The sequence below is a fragment of the Diceros bicornis genome, chromosome 10, assembly GCF_020826845.1.
Source record: "Diceros bicornis minor isolate mBicDic1 chromosome 10, mDicBic1.mat.cur, whole genome shotgun sequence".
Taxonomy (NCBI): Eukaryota; Metazoa; Chordata; class Mammalia; order Perissodactyla; family Rhinocerotidae; genus Diceros; species Diceros bicornis.
In genome coordinates this window covers 11,151,944-11,172,215 of record NC_080749.1, presented here as the reverse complement: position 1 = coordinate 11,172,215, position 20,272 = coordinate 11,151,944, and the positions used below count along the sequence as shown (strand labels likewise).

At 40.9% G+C, this 20,272-nt stretch overlaps 1 protein-coding gene across 1 annotated transcript in view; it reads right to left on the bottom strand.

The window, feature by feature from the left end:
* Positions 1–20,272, bottom strand: part of CLASP1 (cytoplasmic linker associated protein 1) — a 260,490-nt gene that overhangs the window by 211,048 nt on the left and 29,170 nt on the right. The window lies entirely within an intron of this gene.

Here is a 20,272-nt window from a genome sequence, read left to right as displayed (position 1 = left end):
ACAAAGTTATCAACTTACAGCAGCTGGGAGGGGCCATAATATCTAGAGTTAGTCAGAGGTCATGCCAAGTCACAATATGGTTTCCCCTCTACAATATGGCTTCCCTTATGTCAACCCTGTATTCAGCCAGTATCAAACTGAGGATAACTGAACTTAGTTATTAGATGGTATTAAGGAATTTTTGGTAATTTTGTTGGGTGTGATAATGGTATGTGGGTATGTTTTTAAGTCCTTATTTATTGGAGATACATATTGAAATACTTACAGGTAAAATGATATGACATGTGGAACGTATTTTAAAATACTGGGGGGGGGGGGTGCTGGTGTAGTGGTTAAATTCCCATGCTCCACTTCAGCGGCCCTTGGTTCACAGGTTTGGATCCCAGGCACAGACCTACACACCGCTCATCAAGCCATGCTGTGGTGGTGTCCCACATACAAAATAGAGGAAGACTGGCACAGATGTTAGCTCAGGGACAATCTTCCTCACCAAAAAAAAAAAACATAGTCCCGTGGGGAAAAGGTGGCGAGAGGTCAGCAAAACAAGAATGATAGAATGCTAATAGTTGAAGCAGAATGATGGGTATGTAGGGATTCATTGTTTTATTCTCTTCGCTTTTATGTATATTTGAAAAAATCCATGACAAAAGGTTGGAAAAAAAGATACAACCCTTATGCATGGATAAGCATCACAATGTTGTTTAAATGGCGAAAATTTGCAAACAACTAAATCTCGATCAACAGGAGACTAATTAGGTAAATCATAACACACAAAAAAAGGAATATCATGACACCATAGAAATAACCGTATTTAACAAATATTCTATTAACTTTTTACATTGAATAAAACAAAACAACAAACAAATAAACAGGCAACAGAACAGCATGTACAGTGTAATTCTAATATGATATACGCACAGGGAAATGCCTGGAAGGATGTTCACCAAGGTGGGGGCATCTCTGGGTGGTAATATATCAGGCAAGTTATTTTCCTCAGTGTTCTTTGGGAACTTCTTATAAGGGTATTCCCTCACACAATTATAATTTTTAGAGGGAGGTGAATATTTTACTTTTAGTTTCTCAAATTTAAAATGAATTTGAAAATATGGTTCTTACGGTGATTAAATGGCATAAAATACAGAAAGCAATTATCACAAGATCTGGCACATAATCAGACGTTCAAAACATGTTAGCGTTCTTCATTTTTTTTTTTTACATTTGAAAACCATAAGAAAGCAATTCCTTCTTAACAAAAGCAAACAAAAAACCCTCACTCTTGTGAGTCCAAAACCCACACACTTCCCTTCTCTTCCTTCATATAGTTATTTGTTGACACCTAATTCATGCTTGTTTCACTCTAAAGTTTAAAACAGAATTCAGTCTTCATTAGTACATCTCTATAACATTCCTTCTGAAACAGATCTTTTGTAAGTACAGTATTATCCATGTCCTTAGGTTGTCTTTTCATTTTAGATGTGACTGATCACTTAATCATATGGGTTTTTTTACTCTCATGTCAAGTGCCTGTGAAAATTCAGCATTCTCCCAGGACTAGGCTTCTCTGTAACTTACTATTAAGAGGACTAAAGCGGTTGGTGGGACATGGATGGGATTCCTTCACATATGGAATCCCTTCTCCTCTTCCTGCTCTTTTTTTAACAACTGAGATATCATTTGCATACCATAAAATTCATCCCTTTAAAGTGTATAACTCAGTAATTTTCAGTATATGCACAAGGTTGTGCAGCCATCACCACTATCTAATTTCAGAATATCTTCGTCATCCCAAAAAGAATCCTGTTACCCATTAGCAGTCATTCCCCATCCCCCCCAATCCCTGACAATCACTAATGCAATTGTAATTCTTAATAAGGCTATTTTATTAGCGAAAGGGATAGGAAGATGCAATACATTCCTTTATAAGTCAAAAGATCTCCATTCTACAAGGCTTGAAATATATAAAGAACATGCTTCAACTCCAAAGTACCATTATGCATTGGCGAAGATAAATAAGCATTTTCCTCTTGAATCAATCCTCCTTCTACAATAAAGCAGAAACCAAATCAAACAGCCAGATTTGGCTTACTTTGACTGCACTGCTAATCAACTCTAAACATTTGGCCATGGCATATTTCACAATCTTCTATCTCAAAATTCTGAGGCAAAAACAAAACAAAACAAAAATCTAGCAATCACCGCAAAAAGATAAACTAAATGGGAAAAAAAGCGAAAAAAAGTAGTAATTTGAGTCATTAAGAAAAGCTAAATTCATACCAATGTTTATGCTCATTTAGCTGGCAAAACTTATCAAAACAGTTCATGTACTATATGCAGTAACAGATTCTGTACAGATTTTTTTTTTATCTTTTTAGAGCAACTAGATGAAAATTTATGGGGAAAAAGTGGGGCTGAAGCAGTTGAATATGCTTAGTGGATTCTTGATCCTAACTGCAATACTGATTGGGTATCACTCATATTTTAAATATGAAAAGTTACTTTATGGTTACCATAATTCCAAGAGAAAAATTATGGAATCATTGTAAGTTACCAGTGATCCTCCTTAACGTCAGATATGCAACTGTGCACCTACCAAAGGCACTGCTTTTTGCAACAAATCCAACTTCTGTTTATTTCTTCATATATCGGGCAATATAATAACACATCATCCCTATCATATCCTGACCAATATCTCCTCAAAAGCAGAAGGAAATTTTTAAATTTCTGTTTATGAAAGCAATATATGCCTACTGTGGACATTTCAGAAAATACAGGAGGGGCCAGCCAAGTGGCATAGCGTTTAAGTGCAGGCGCACTGCTTCGGTGGCCCGGGATTCCCAGGTTCGGATCATGGGCGCACACTGACACACCACTTGTCAAGCCATGCTGTGGTGGTGTCCCACATAAAGTAGAGGAAGATGGGCACGTATGTTAGCCCAGGCCCAGTCTTCCTCAGCAAAAAAGAGGAGGATTGGCAGCAGATGTTAGCTCAGGGCTAATCTTTCTCACAAAAAAAAAAAAGAAGAAGAAGAAGAAAGAAAATACAGAAACATAGAAAGAAAATCTATCATCTATAATTTCATCATATAGATTAATACCATTAACATTTTCACATATCTCTTTCCAGATCATTCTTCAAACATTTATATTTAGTTGAAATCTTGCTGTATATAAATTTTGCACCTGCCTTTTTCATTTCACATTATTCCATGAGCATTTCCTCATGTCACTGATAACTTTATAAAACTACACAAGCTACAGAATACACCATATTCTGGATAAACATATGGAAATACTTATACACATATATCTTATGTTCTCCTAATACTGGGCATTTGAGACTTTCCCAATTTGAAAGCCACTGTTTCTTAATTTCAGGCAATTTTTTAATCATCATGCACACATTTCTTTCATGGACACACATCACATGCACAAAGGTCACACATTTAGGTTCCAAAGGACTTGGTTATTTTCAAGCAATTGTGATGCTGAATCACTGCCAAAAGCCGCATTCCTGTCTGAGAAAAAATATCACCCATATCGTTAGGTTTTTGGAATGAACAAACAATGGGCCATAAATTCTTTAAAACACTTAGAAATGAAAGGCCATGCCCTCAATCAGTCAAAGAGCATTCTCTCCTATCCTAAATTTGCAATCAGATCCCTCCCCTGACCATGAATGTGAGGAGGGAAGATTCATTTGGTTTGCCTGTGTGTCACTTTGGTAACAGCTATCTTATATAGCTGACCTTGAACTTTTACTTTAGACTGTCTTCTCAGGCAGACCAGCATCTCACAAAGGTGACCACAGAGCAAAGGATCCACTTCAGAAGGAAGGCAGCTGCAGCTCCAAGCCCAATGGTGCAGGCAGCCAACCTTCCAAGAGAGCAGAGCGGGATGCAAAGCAGAACCAAAGACTTCCAGGGCCCATTTTCAATTACCTACCCAGCCAAGAAAAGACTAGGACAGATTTCCAATTCTTTATATTTGTCCAGGAGCATATTAATTTTTAAAATTAGCATAAAACAAATTTCTCTACCAAAAACTTTCAGAGTCCAAATGAAATATTAAAACAAAATCAGCCAAAAAAGAACACGGATTTGATCCTGGCATATCCTTCATTTTAAAAAATAAGATTGCTGGGGCTGGCCTGGTGGCTTAGCGGTTAAGTGCGTGCACTCCGCTGCAGCAGCCCAGGGCTCAGATCCTGGACGCGCACCGACGCACCGCTTGTCTTGTCAAGCCATGCTGTGGTGGCGTCCCATATAAAGCGGAGGAAGATGGGCACAGATGTTAGCCCAGGGCCAGTCCTCCTCAGCAAAAAGAGGAGGATTGGCAGATGTTAGCTCAGGGCTGATCTTCCTCACAAAAAAAATAAATAAATAAGGGGCCAGCCCGGTGGCGCAAGCGGTTAAGTGCGCACGTTCCGCTGCGGCGGCCCGGGGTTCACCGGTTCGGATCCCGGTGCGCACCGACGCACCGCTTGTTAAGCCATGCTGTGGCGGCGTCCCATATAAAGTAGAGGAAGATGGGCATGGATGTTAGCCCAGGACCAGTCTTCCTCAGCAAAAAAAGAGGAGGACTGGCATTGGATGTTAGCTCAGGGCTGGTCCTCCTCACAAAAAATAAATAAATAAATAAGATTGCTTATTTATTTTACCTTATCTGCTGCTCCACTATATCAAGTTATTTCCTTCTGATCTCAGGTACTATTAAATAGTACCTAGAATCGTTTCTCTTCCTCCCAAAAGGCCCTGTTATTCTTAGTAAGAAATAAATAAATGTTTTCTTCCTAAACATGGCTCTAAGGTAATCAACACTGTTCTTCTGGCTGTCAGAAGAGAATGCTAGTCCACTTAAAATCCGTACATCGTGTTTTTCTTATTCACCTGTGGATACCAAGCCAGCTCCCAGTCAGAGTAATAAGAAACTGTTGTCCTTCCAAGCATCTGCTGAACTTTTTTTTTATTCCTTCCACTGAAAATTTAAATTCACTACCCACTACTATTACCCCTGCAGAAAAGACTTCTTTTATTTTTCTTACTACACTCCCTAAAAAAGGTGATTACAGGGGCTGGCCTGGTGGCATAGCGGTTAAGTTCACATGTTCTGCTTCGGCAGCCCGGGGTTCGCCAGTTCGGATCCTGGGCGCAGACCTACTCACCACTCATCAAGCCGTGCTGAGGCAGCGTCCCACATAGAAGAGCTATAACTCTACAACTATGATATACAACAATGTACTAGGGCTTTGGGTGAAAAAAGGAAAAGAGGAAGACTGGCAACAGATGTTAGCACAGGGCCACTCTTTCCCCCACCCCCCCCAAAAAAAAACGTGATTACAAAGCAATGTTATACCTACCAGCCAGAGGCTGAATGAGGGACCTAAAGGCCTTGACATTCTACAGACTTCCGTTCAAATTCCAGTCAAACTGCTGACTCTGTGCCCTAGAGGATATTACTTAACCTTGAGGAGTTTCAAGGCTAACTAACCACCGGGAAGTGGGGTAAGATTTAAGAATAATACACAGAAAAACATACTACTATTTCTGACACATAGCAGGAGATCAAATATCTGGTGACTACCTTGACGACGTTCAGACAGTTCCTCTTCCACAATCTCCATCACCATTTATTCATTTTGGCAAAATATGCAAAGTAAACACTTCTAATTCACTTTTGACTTCACTCATGCAAAATCATTTTCCTCTTTCACAGTGTGCCCACCAAGTGCTGGCTAGTATCTCCCCATCCAAGCCCTTTCCTATTCGTGCTCCTATGAATTCTCTTGTTCTTCATTAGGATCAGTTTTATACTCATGTGAGTGCAGTTTCTTCGATTGCTGAAAACCTTTTACAGTTCCACGGCTCACTCACACAGCTAGTCAAATTGTGTGCACAGTGACTTGAAGCCTCTGCCTCACAACGGCCTGGTTCAGAACCAACCACCCGAGGCTCAGATACACCCTAACTTGTGGTTTTTATCAGAGGGAAGAGGTTAATTGCTTCCCAGGTGATTCTGATATGCCCCACTCAGACACGACCGCTTATTTCTTTCCAAAATAGTTTTGTGGGTTTTTTTGAAGAAAGAAAAGGTAGGGTACATACCCTACAATCCATTTTGGTACACATTACAATGCAGTGAGAGACCTGGGACAGTAAACTTTCACCCACTACCCTGCAAAGACACACAGCCAATGCTCCCTCAACTACAGTCTCCTGAAATGAGGCTACTCTGCAACTGGACCATTTATTTCTCTGTGGCCTCTCTTTCTGCCACTGTTTGGCTGTTCTGGAATAATTTAAATCCATAATAGGTAACCAAAGACAGGCAGCAATGGTGCTGTACCAATCACAAGGAAACTGTTCAAAAGAAGCAGCAGGCCCAAAATGGAGTCACTTGAGCTAGGTCCCACACTGGCAAACCAAGACTTAACATCTAACCTTACCGGCAGTTTCAGCCTCTCCCAAGACTGCAATTATAAGCCAATCAGTCTGAAATATTCTAATTAGCACTAGTGAGATAATCTGCCTGTTAAGACCGCCTCCCTTCCCCTAAGGGAAGGTGACCTTGCCTGAAATAATGCACTCTTTTATCTTCCTTGTCCCATTCCCCCTTCTGCCTATAAAAACCTTCCATTTTGTAAAGCTCCTTGGAGTTCCTTTCTGCTTGATAGATGGAATGCTTCCTGATTCACGAATCGTTGAATAAAGCCAATTAGATCTTCAAATTTACACAGCTGAATTTTGTTTTTTAACAAAATGAATATCACATTAGATGCTATAAAATAAATATAAAGCTGACAAGTCTGCAGCACTTACCATGTATCAAGCACTGTCTATGCATGAACTCTTTTACCCTCATGACAACCCTATGAGATCAATATCGTTCCCATTTTATAGATGAAAAACTGAGGCCTAGACAGGTTAAATAACTTACCCAGCATCACACAGCTAGTGAGAGGAGGAGTAAGGGATGGAGCACGGATTCTACCCCAAGTGGTCTGGCCCCAGATTCCAGGCTCTTAACTTTTCCCTTTCCTCAACTATCAATTTTACAGAGCTGGAGCCATCTTTGAAGAAAAGAGAGGAAGAAGAATGTCCACTAGGAACTGACGAGTGGAAGCGCCAGTATTACCAAGGGCCTCCTAACGATCTCTGCAGCACGGGAGCATTTGCCAGCAAGTTACCAAAAATAACAGCTGGAATAGCCAGAGGTAGGCCATGATTTCAGTGGATGTGAAAGCAATTGCCAAAGAAAGATTCTAGAACACGGCTCCACAGAGGCTACGCACATTAGCTCTCCTTTGTCAGTGTTCCCATTTCCAGAAGTGCATCCCCTGCCCTAAACAGGATGTACCTAGTTTTGGAGGTGGCAAAAGAAAAAGATCAATTTCTCTAAAGAAAGGGATCAAGATCTCAGTCCATAAAAATAAATCCTTCAGTCACAGTGTCTCTTCAGAGCATAGAAAAAAGAGTAAGTTCTTCTAGATGGCTTCCTCTTTTGCCACCTCCAACCTGATCCCTCTACTTGCTCCTTATTAACAATAACAGTCCTGGGCAGAAAGCAAACAAACGCACATCTAATACGAATAAAGCTGACCTGTGTAGAGAACTAACACTTCTGAGGGCACTATAGTATTTTTACAAAAGAAAGAAATTTTTTAAATGCCAGTTATATTATAAAAAAATTTCCAACAATAAAAAACTTAATAAAGTAGTAATTAAACATTCCCTGTAATGTTTCCCTCTCCCTTAAAAACACTCTACTGGGGCCGGCGTGGTGGTGTAGTAGTTAAGTTCGCGCATTCCACTTCGGTGGCCTGGGGTTCACAGATTCAAATCCCGGGCACAGACCGACACATCGCTCATCAAACCATGTTATGGCGGCATCCCACATATAAAATGGAGGAGGATGGACACAGATGTTAGCTCAGAGACAATCTTCCTCACCAAAAAAATAAATAAAATAAATAAATAAATGAAACAAAAATAAAACAAAATATCTACTTTCCAGAAAAGTCTTTAAAAAGATAAAAATAAAAAATAAAAACACCCTACTAATAGTTGGCACATGTCATACCAGATTTTTCCTTGGAATTCTAGTACTGACATGCTAATGTTTTTATGGATGTAAAGCCATTCTTTCTGTATTTTAAAAATGTGAAGTCTGAATCATTTATGTATTGATGTACATAGAGAGTTAAAGCATAAATGTTAAAACAGCATATAACTCCCTAAATGATAAATGATACATATACATAAGGTTTTCTTGAACTAATCCATGCTTAATAAGCATTAACAAGAAGTCCACCTATTGTTGTCAGCTGTCCTCCGTGTGTCTGCGTGTTTCCAGGGCGCCACATCCACCTGCGCTTTGGGGCCCTGAGTCTACATCCTCCTCACTCATTTTACATGAAGGGCTGCACGCTGAAGCTACAGGGTCCCAAACACAGTCACCACGTGTGGCCCCTCGGGGCTGGCTCGGTAACACATAGTTAGCCCCCAAGCAAAACATACTGTGAAGAGAGCGGCTCTCGTCCACCTGCTCTGAACACACTTCTCTCAAAGCAGCACGACTGGGCGAGAAGGCTGCTTCTGGCTGAGGTAGGCTATCCTAGGGGAGGGAAGGCCTGGCCCTAAGAGAACAGGTCTGGACCTGAAGGGTAAGAGGAGAGCAGGGAATCCAGCCCCTGTGAACAGGGAAGCAAGCCAGATCCAGGAGGGCTGGAAATCAGGCCTGGAGCTTTCCATTCCCTAACCCCCCACCATACCCTCCTCCTAATTGTCCTCAACATCTCCCCTTCCCTCCTAATTTTAAAACTACTCCATTTGGGAGCTCTAACAGAAGTAAAGGGTCCAAACTGGCTCTCAGAAAAATCTAAGTGATGAATAAATGTAAGACACTCAACTTCACCAGTTTTCATTTCCATTTCTTTAGTTACAAGATACCCAGAAGTGGGTTTTTTTGTTGTTGTTTTTTTTTTTTTGTGAGGAGGTCAGCCCTCTGCTAACATCTGCCAATCCTCCTCTTTTTTGCTGAGGAAGACTGGCCCTGGGCTAACATCCGTGCCCATCTTCCTCCACTTTATATGGGACGCTGCCACAGCATGGCTTGCCAAGCAGTGCATCAGTGCGCACCCAGGATCCGAACTGGCGAACCCCCGGCCGCTGCAGCGGGCGCGCCCACTTAACCACTTGTGCCACCGGGCCAGCGCCTCAGAAGTGGTTTTAACAGGACAGCCAAGAGGTGAGTGCACATTTGAAATGTTAAAGCAGCATATCACTCTCTATGTACATCATACGTAAGTGATTCAGACTTCAGATTTTTAAAATACAGAAAGAATGGCATTATACCCATAAAAATACTTGCATTTTGGTACTAGGATTCCAAAAACTAGCATAATAATCACTAAGGATTAGTTTTCAGTTTAACGGGGTTGGGAAAGATGAAAAAGCTCTCGCTTGACGACAGAGCTAAAAGCCCAAATGATAGAGGGTCATCAGAAGAGAAAAGAAGTGAAATGAGGTCCACACAGAGACAGCACTATGCCAAGCACTGTGGAACATATGGGCACGCCTCAGGTTGCTCACTCCTGACCACAGGAAGCGGAGGCTCAACGGTGTGCCTAAACCCACACAAAGAAGACGGCGCGCTGTGACACAAACCCGGGCCTCTGACCCCAACGTCGCAGTCTTCCCACCGGAGCCCTGTAGCCTCTCAAGCAATCTAAACTACCAAGTTCCAGTGAAGTCCATAATGCCCCGGGGGTCACACCTGGGCCACCTGCCCCCAGCCAAACCCTCTTTTAGAGGACCCATCCTCCTTATTCCATCCCTTGACATGAGGTTTTCTGAGTGGGGGCCACCATTTTCTGGCACTGCCACATCTCCCTGGCTACAAGGAGTGGGTCAAGGGTTTGAGGATTTGTTTGGGGGTTTGTGGTTGTTTTACTCCAAGCTGGGAAAAGAGAGACCCTTTCCTCTTGTGATGGGGCTGCAAGATGTAAGCCGGGACCACAGTGCACAAGAGCGCAACACTGAAGAGAAGCCTATGTCGGAGGACGAAGCCACTGGTCGGACAGAAGCAGAGCCGACCCCAATCCAAGTCCCCAGTGTCATCTCTACAGTAATCACCACCACCACCCTGGCCAGCGATCTGCCCCATTATTGCTCTTTTTCAGCTTAAACTGGTTTGAACTGAGTTATTGTTCAGTACAAAACCCATCTGACTTTCTGACCTTGATCAGAAAGGTTACTAACAATCATTTTCTTTACAAAGCTGTTTGTTTAAAAACATTGTTCAGGTTAGCTAGAATCACATGAAGAATCAAATAAGATCACACACCTATCCCTCACTGCCCAACAAAACCAAAATTACTATCTACTTAGTGTTATTTAGCATCTTCTATCTTAGCCCAGTTAAGACGAGCTGACATTTAGGTTACAGTAGGTGTGAAAGCACTTGGAAAAAGGAAAAGAACATTCCAAAGAAGTAGACTATGATGGGTTTTTTTCTTCACGACTCTCCAGATAAATCAATACTATTCTCATTCTGTGCAGAAAAAAAGTAAGCTAATGGGATTAAGTAACAACAGATAGAGACTCAATTTCTTTAATCCATTTCAAAGTGGGCTTTGTTGAAGTATCAAGACTTCCTCCTCCTACTGACATCTCCTACTCTGCTAACATTTAATACACCCCAGACAGAAGAGATTTCATCAATCATTCAAGGGGGAAATGAGAGTAACAAAAATAAAATTATTTACTTTATATCCTCGTAAGATTTACTCTTATCTCAAAGGTTAGAAGTAGAAGAAAGACTTTGCAACACTGCTTCTAGCAACACAGAGATATCTTTTGCCCATTCAAAAGGAAAAATATCAAGAGAAATGATAACACGCAGGAGTGGTATATATAGAGGCACTCATGCACCACTGACAGGTGGGTAATCGGCCAACTGCGACCCAGCAATTCAATCAACCTCTCTGAACTGTCAGCACTGAGACACACAAAAGGGCACAAACATACATAGACGTCAGTGCAGTGATGCTCAGGACAAAAAATGAGAAACCGCATAGATGTTAGCAACCAGGTGTGGATAAGGAAATGATGGGTAACCACCCACAGAAGAGAATAATACATTAAAATTACACTAACTCGTAAGTGATCTAATTTATTGATTTGGAAAAATGACCATGACATACATTGAACCTAAACAAAAAAGCTGACAAAACAGCATGCATAGTATGATCGATCTTACATAAATATTCTTTCCATCTTTTTTCAACGGATATAAACAATAAAATAGTTGTCATGGCAAAAGACTATGAGTGATTTTCAATTTTTTCATTCTAACTTTATTGTCAGAAGTTTTGTTTGTTCTTGTTTGTACAACAGGCACATATCACTTTTACTGTAATAAAAACAAAATTTTTTTTTGAATCAGCATTTGCAAGAATACCTCAATTAGATAGCCGAGAAATGTGTTTGAAAAAGACTGCTCCCAAGAAATGTATAGAAATCACAAAGTACATAAGGCTTAGGACTCTCAGCCAAGGTAAGGAGTCAAAGACAAACATTTCTCCATGATTATTCTTCTACATGATCCTCAAAATTATTTGGTATTTTTTCTTAAAATGTCTTCTCCAAATTAAAAAAAAAAAAAAATGCATCATGCAGGAAAAGAACCTGACCATCTTTTTTACATGGCTATCCACAGCCAATAAATTGTATCCTAAAGCCTGAAATCTTGAAGACTTCTCAAATTCATCCCAGTCCTTCATCATACATCCAAACTAATACCAAAAACACCCACTCCATCCTTGTCCCTAATGCATTACTCCAATCTGCTTCTCCCCCACCTCCCCTTGGTCCTAGCCCACACCACCTTTATCAGATCCCTAACTGCTCAGGCAATCTTTAGCACCTGGTGCTCCAGTACTGCGCTCTCCCAGGGGTCCTTCAATAGCTCCACTGCCCCATGAGTCAGTTCCAGGGTCCTACAACCCATCCTGGCTCCTCTACCTGGGAATCTTGCTCAGCCTCACTGGTGTACTACCAGCCTGCTTATCTCAGAATATCACCTCTATTAATGACGTCTGCAACATGCTCTTTTGTGGAGCCCGCTGAGCCATCTCTCTTCCCTCATCCAAAGGACCTACAGCCCACCTCTTCCACAAAGTCTTGAAGGATAATTAAACACAGATTCCTACCAGTGACCAAACCCGGCACAAAGCACTTCCTCCCCATCTATAACGCCATCCATTTGGTCCACAGTCGACAGCCACCTTTGCCCCTACCCAAATCCCATGTAAAAAGCAGCTGTAGCCAGATAAATTCCTGCAGGCTGACTGACCTCTCATTCTATATTTCAAGCCATTTTTATCCAATTTCTCTGGATTCTTTGCTGTGGTCCTTGTCATAGACCTCTACTTAATCTGCTAAAAGATAACTCAGTGGGGTCTACCAGCTCTTGGTTTTCTTTTCACCCCAGATGCCGTCGGACAATCTCCCCCTTAGTCCAAAGCTCAAGCTGGTGAATTCTGTCTACAGGAACAGTGCAGCTGAATAACCTGCACCTCACTCAGTGCTGTCTTCCGTTTCATCCATGTTCCACGCTCTGCTTTCTTCCCCTCCTGCAAAGTGTCCTTTAATATCCTGCTAAATCTAGGAAGACATTTTGCTATTATTTGCCTTTCTATATTCCTTTCACGATAGTCATAAAAACTTATAGCTGACCATCTCTCCATTTCTACTTTGGCTGCTAGGAAGGCAGAGCCTGAACCAAACTGCACCACATTATTTTATAATAAGTTCACAAAGTATTAGGTTGCCTTAAATTCTTTATAAATATAAATGTACCTAAATAAGACTAATTTTAAACATTTTTTTCTTTCTTCACAGTAGTTCCTTTTGGGATAACTATCAAAATATACACTTAACTCTTGCTATACAAATAGACATAAAATATACATTTCAAAAATATATGGAGCCAACTAATAACAAGAAATTATGGAATCAGAACATACCCTTTGGCAGCCAACACAGTAATAATTATTTTAGGCAAAAATCATCAATGGATGCTAAAACGAGTAGGTGAAAGTTTGATGAGAACAAGAGATTTTACAGAGTCTCAAAGAATCTCCCCACAAGATAACTATTCATTATTAAAGGAAAAAATAGCAACTTTTTTTTTTTTTTGTAAGCAAGATCAGCCCTGAGCTAACATCCATGCTAATCCTCCTCTTTTTGCTGAGGAAGACCGGCTCTGAGCTAACATCTATTGCGAATCCTCCTCCTTCTTGTTTTTTTTTTTTCCCCAAAGCCCCAGTAGATAGTTGTGTGTCATAGTTGCACATCCTTCTAGTTGCTGTATGTGGGACGCGGCCTCAGTATGGCTGGAGAAATGGTGCGTCGGTGTGCGCCCGGGATCCGAACCCGGGCCACCAGTAGCGGAGTGCGCACACATAACCGCTAAGCCACGGGGCCGGCCCTAAAAAAAATAGCAACTTCTAAAGCAACCTGCAAACACCTCTTTCACCAGGTAGGACAAACAGATACCTATGTGCCTCCTGATACCGTGCACTGAGGACACAACATCACTTCCGTGTATTCCACCCAAATGCACAATCTTAATCTAATCATGAGACATCAAACAAGCTCAAATTGAAAGACTATAGAAAATAAATGGCCTCTATGCTCCAAAAGTATTAAGTCAAGAAAGACAAGTAAAGACTGGTGATGAAATGCTCCAGACTGAAGGAGACTACACAGATGAGAACTAAATGCAACCTGTGATCCTGGATTGGATGATGGACCAGAAAATTTTTTCTTTTGCTATAAAGGACATTAGTAGGACAACATGAATAAGATGCATAGATTAGATCGTATTAGTACTCTATCAATCCTAATACTGGTTCAGATAACCGTACAAAGATTACACAGGTAAATGTCCTTTTTATTAGGAAATACACACAAGTATTTAGGAGCAATGGAGCAACGTCTCTACAACAAACTCTCAAACAGTTCACACCTGAAAATAATACGCACATAGCAAGAAGGATAAAGCAAACGTGGTGAAGTATTAACACAGGGGTCTGGGTGAAACATGAAAATTCTTCGCACTGTTTTTTGAAACTTTGTTGTTGATCTAAATATTTTCCAAAATAAAGAGTTTAAAAAGTATATATGGTCATGATTCTACTAGGATCAGTCAAAGAACTGTTTTAAATACATTGATCTTAAATATTTTTGGTTTTTTATTAAAGTACAAAATCAGGTGCTTATCTCTCACTCAGGACCCAGTCTCCTAAAGCAATCAACATTAACTGTGAGGTATATCCTTACACTCTTTTCTTTATGCTTTGATAAACTATTACTATTGTTGCAATATTATAAAGAAAGTAGTATTACATATGGATTCAGATGTGGGCTCTAAAGTCAGACTCTGCAGGTTAAAATCCTGCCTTTTTACACTTTCCAGTTATGCAGCCTTGGGCAAGTTCTTACTTCTCTTAGGCGGTTTCCCCACTGGGGAATGGAAATAATCCCAGGGCTTATCACAGAGTACCTACGTCATGATGAAACGAAGCACTGAATGCAAAGCACTCAACAGTTTCTGGCACACGAGCGCTTAATAAATGATAGCTATTAGTAAACATTAGCCTTCGTGTACTCATCAGCCTCACTGTTGGCTCCATGTTCTCACCCCTGCTGTTTCTTTTTCTTTTTTCTTTGACACTCAATTTATGAATTCTTCTATTATATGTATCCTTATTTAAATTTTAGCTTTCTGAAACAAGGTGAAGTTTAAGTGTTAAAAATAAAAAGAATAAGTGAAATCCTCCTAAAACAGGGGTCCTCAATCAATGGATTGGCTTTTACCAGCAGGTTTTAAACTCACCCTTAGAACTCTCAGCCAGCTGCTGCTCTGCTCTTTATTATCAACAGTGCACAGCTCAAGGATTCTTATCTTATTACAAAAGACCCGAGGCCTCTGTTCCAGGGCATAGGCTGACAAGAACCACAAGAAGGCATGCAACCTCAGTCCCACATAAAAGTTAACTTTCTACAGATCTTGTTATCATTTGGCCCAATAACTACATAACATCTTCATCATCTTCCTTTTACTGACCACACGCTATATACTAAGCACTACTGGCACCTTATGTCCATTGGCTCACTGAATCCTCATAATAACGCTATGTAGTAGATACCATCAGACCCACTTTACAAATGAGGAGAGTTACCTGCTCAAAAATCTAAGTAGCAGAGCCAGGACAGGAACCCAGATTGTTCATATTCAAATCTGAATTATTTCCAATATATTTTGCTGCCCCTGCATATACATAAACATGTATTTCAGAAGAAATGCCATTAATTACATAGAGGACACCATTTTTATGCGACAATCCACATAAATTTTCTTGAAATAACTTTTCCTGAGGTTTTTTTGCTTTTGCTTATTAGTACTGCTCACTGTAGCTTTTCTACTTAAAACAGAGCTGCCTATCTTTTTAAACTATACCCAGAGAAATTCACCTCTTGCAACCAACAGAACACTGCAGGGAAAACCTGGGAATGAACAGCCTCCGAAAGGATTTATCACTTGATGGCAGCACCGAGCAGACGGCCAGAAAAAGAAACAGAAGTCACTTAATCTGAATCCAATAATCTTTTCTGGCTCTCCTCTCAAGGACACAAGAGGGAAAATAAAAACCTTAATGAAAGCCAAGGTTTTGGCGATAAGCAAGGGAAATGAGAGGAACCTCCCCTATCTGTCAACACCTTCCCCTCACGCCCAAAACAGCACTTGATCCAGGGCAGGGTAACACTGTGCTTTGAAAAGAAGCTTAAGGAGAGACTAAATCTTCTACAGCCTCTACAGAGACAGTGCTGGCAAGGAAGGAAGGAACAAGAAAGGAATAGAGGCTTCTCTGAACCCTTTGCAACTCATTCCTTCTGATTCTTCATGGCCCTACTTAACTCTACCTCTCCATCAAGAGCTCTCCTACTAAGCACACCTGACACTTTTGTTCTTCACACTACAGCATTTACAGACACTCCCATGATGCAATTTGAGAGTCAGTTATTTTCTATCCTACATTGGGCATTGCACCCTCATCTGCCTTACCTGCCCCCACCACAGGCCATAAAGACTGTTAGGGCAGGGACAAAGGAAGCCCTGGGTGTTAATAGGTTAACAGGGAACCTACAGATTTCACATAGAAGGCAGTATGGCATGGGCCTTGAGACAGCAGTGCACAGGGATGAAATCCACACACAGTAGATGCAGACAGAGCTAGACTGGCCAGGCACTGGCCATGCACTGTTAGGGCAGGGACCAGGCCTGTCTTTTCCCCATTGGACACTCAGCCCCCAGTGCAGTATCTGGCACACCATAAGTGCTTAATTAACTTCCGTTGTTGCAGAAACACCTGGGTTCAAATCCCAGAAACCTTAATTACTAGCTCTGTCGCCTTGAACAAGTTACTTGATTTATTTGAGCATAAGTCTCCTCATCTATAAAATGAGGATAACAGTATCTACCTCATATGGTAATTATAAGCTAAAAATGAACACATATTTAGCACAATTTCTGGTACACAGTATATGTCCCATAACCATGGGCTATCATTATTTTTCTACAATATTAAACACAGGTCCACAATCACTTATCCAAAACTCTGGAGGCCAGATGTGTTCTAGAATACAGAATTTTTAAGGTTTTAGAAAGGTAAAATAGTGCACAGTTTTATATACATATAAAAATATCTATACCCCCTAGAACAGAATCTGGGGCAGCAACCACAATCAAACATATTAATACTTTTGCAGCAAACCATGCCCTAAGCAAGTAAATAAAGACTGTAAGTAGTCTCACGTCAGTTCACTTCAGGTCAAATAACAAATGAAAAACAGTAGGTTTTCAGAGCTTTTGGGATTTTGGAAGTGGGAAGAAAGGACTATGGGACTCTAGTCACAAAAAGCACCTGGTCCCCCTAGGATGGTTTTTTTCCACCGAGCCCACTAGAAGGGCAAGCGCCTGCACTTCGAGGATACGTGAGGCTGCATGGTACTGCATTGTCTGGCCAAATAAAAGCTGTCGAGATGAACTGGGAAAGCTGCACAGCACAGGTCTCCCTCAATTCCCTCCAGGCAGCCTCTCCAGGTCAGATCACGCTTACCTTTCATCCCTTCTCACCTGAAGAAGAGAGGAGGGAAAAAAACAAAAGTGGCTGGAGGTATATGCAGGAATCTACTCCACCATATTTCTCTTTCTTCAAGTTTTAATCAAGGGTGACATGAAGGGGAGACCAGATCAATGAGGGCAGCCATATTCAGATTGTTTGTTTCTTATTTTTATTTTTAAATGTCTGAGTAATCTAGAAAAGAAGCCTCATAAACAAGAAGAGTCTCCCATCTCCTTCCGTGTCTCCCATGGGCACTGTGACAATACAGAAAACCTACTAAGTCCTTCCGGGTTGAACAGCACCCCCACGGTGTAGCCCTGTGGTGTTCCGGATGCGTGAGGGCATTATTTAAATAAGCGAATACTCAATCCCCAAAATGACTTCTATTACCCAAGAAGGTCCAAAGCTAGGTCACAGCAGATATCAGTGGTGCTAACAGAATACATATTGACCCTAATATGAGTCTCAGTGAGAGAGCTAAAAACGGCAAGTTTTCCAGAAATATCACACAAAATGCTCCAAACAAACTGTGCTCTCTTCAACCTAAATGAATGCTCCCCCCATTCCCAAATTATACACAAATTACAAGCCTTACTCTTCTCCCAGATGAATCACGAATGGTTCCCACCACTGAACAAAAAGTATGTACACACAGCAGGTGCTCAGTGTTCTGGTTCAGGGACTGGCAACCACAGTCCATGGGCCAAACTGGTCCTCCACCTGTCTCTGTAAATTAAGTCTTATTGGAACACAGTCATCCTGTTCATTTACGTGTTGTCTGTGGCTGCTTTTGCACTATAACGGCCCAAACTAGTTGAATATTGGCAAGAAGACCATACAGCCCACCAAGCCTAATGTATATATTATGAGGCCTTTAAGAAAGTTTGCTGACCCCTGTTCTTATGAAAAGAAAAAGGAGCACTGGCTAGGAAATCAAAGAGACCTATATTTAAATCCCAGTTCCATAATCACTAGTAGAAATTACCTCATAATTCTGAGTAATTTCAGTTACCTCAGGTATAAAATTAGGATGCCACTATCTATCTTGTAGGGGTGTTATGAAGACTAAATAAGATAAGACAGATAAAATCACTAACACATAGTAAGTAAGCAATAAATGGTAGCTACTAAACTGTAATTAATACCAAATAAACTTGTCCACCATGTTAAACCTCAAATGTAAAAAAATTCAAGCTCCACCCAACTATTTTTTTTTAAATAAGACACTGGGCTGGCATTCATCTACTTTCCCTGTTAAGAAAAGGAACACCACCACCCAAGTACTATTGTTTTGCAAGGCCAAAATTACTTCCGTTTTCTCCTCTTGTTAGTCCTTAATTTAAAAAAAAAACTATTTCAAGAAGCCAAGCTTCAAAATTTTGTTTCATATGAAGCAAATCTCTTCAATCCATAATATACAAAACATGTCAAATCAAACCTAAAACGTACCTCAGGCTCTGAATGAGAAATCTTGATCTATGATTAAGAAAAAAAAAAAAGGTTAGAGATCCCTAAAAGAAAAGTTTCCATATTTTGGTAAAGCCACTGGGAATACTTGCTAAGCAGTCTCTCTAAGCTCCTGAGTTCACTCACATGACCAGTACTTGTTGAGCACCTACTATGGTCCAGGCTCTGGGCTCCAGGTGTGCACAAGGCACATTGTCACCACACTCAGAGAGCTTATAAACAAGTGTGGAGGGGGTGCTCAGCACGGTGTACGATTAGCACCACAAGTCAGGGCCCTGACTGCAAAGCTATCTGTATGAGGTCATGTCAGATATTAGAGCTTGAGGCCTCCTGAGAGATTAGCTAGCCAAACACCTGCATTGCACGGACAGGTAAAGTGACTTGTCTATGATTACTTGCAAGTGAGGAGCAAACCTCGTCTTCCTGACTTTTCTTTGCACCAAGCGGTCTTTCTTAGAAATTACTTCACAAAGGGTCGTCTTAATCTTTCACTCCTTTGTGACCCTGCAAATGCTATTCTGAAAAAACTTCCCAATCTTCAAAACTCTGGATTTCTCCAGGCAGTGTTACTTTCTTCTTCTGTCTTCCCACCAAATTCTGTGTCTCTCTACTATTGTACACACTATATTGTATTGTAACCATTTGCTTATTTGTCACTGCCCAGCCCCAGACCATGAGCTCCTTGAAGATAAGAAACAAGTCTTGACAGCGACTGCTAATGTCTGAATGTTTATTATGTGGCAGGTGTGTGATAACTTTATACACAGTCTCTCATTTAGTGCTTATAATAACTCAATTATCCCAACATGACAGATGAGGAAACTAAAGCTTGGAGAGGTTAAAAAAGCTCAAGCAGTGTAGCAGACTCTGTAGGTTACTCATTTAATATCCGTGTTACCCCAGTGCCATCCCTAACCTCCTCCTTCCTAACAGGAGTCTGACCTTGTTCAAGTATTTCCCCCTCCTTCACACGGCCAGATGCTTCATTCAGTGGAGGCTGGACCCCTTCTTAAGGCCAGGAGGTTAAGCATGACAGTCGAAAGCAATCATGGACACTCGTCAATTTTCCAGTGATGCTGGGGTGGGCACGCAAAGCCATTCTGGCCAATGTGATGTAACAAAGTCTGCCGGCATGCTTCTGAGAAAAGTGTCCTCTCAAGTAAAAGACACAGCAGACACTCTTCTTCCCTAGACATTGCCTTAACTACTGCAGACTTCTTAAATTCTTAAAGGAAATTACTCAGTCTCCTTATAGTAACTTTTAAGTCAAGTGAGTCCATTTCAGCCAGAAGCATCCTAATATGCACATAGAAAGAGTGGCAGAGCCATGATTCAAATACAGACAAGGTGACTTCACAGCCTTCAAAAATGTATCGACCAGACTCTATCACCTCTCATTTCTGTGACATTCCCACCATCCAGCACCAAGGCTGAGCACATAAGAAGCACTTGTTAACTTCAGCTAAGTGAATAAATAGATGAATGTAATAAAATTTTAAGCTCAGCTTCCAAAGACAGGATAAGTTTTATACCTAGCTGTAAGTGAAATATTAGGGTCTTAGGTAACATCATTAACAAGTATAAAGCCAGCTGATTCTTAGACAAGACCAAGGTTTA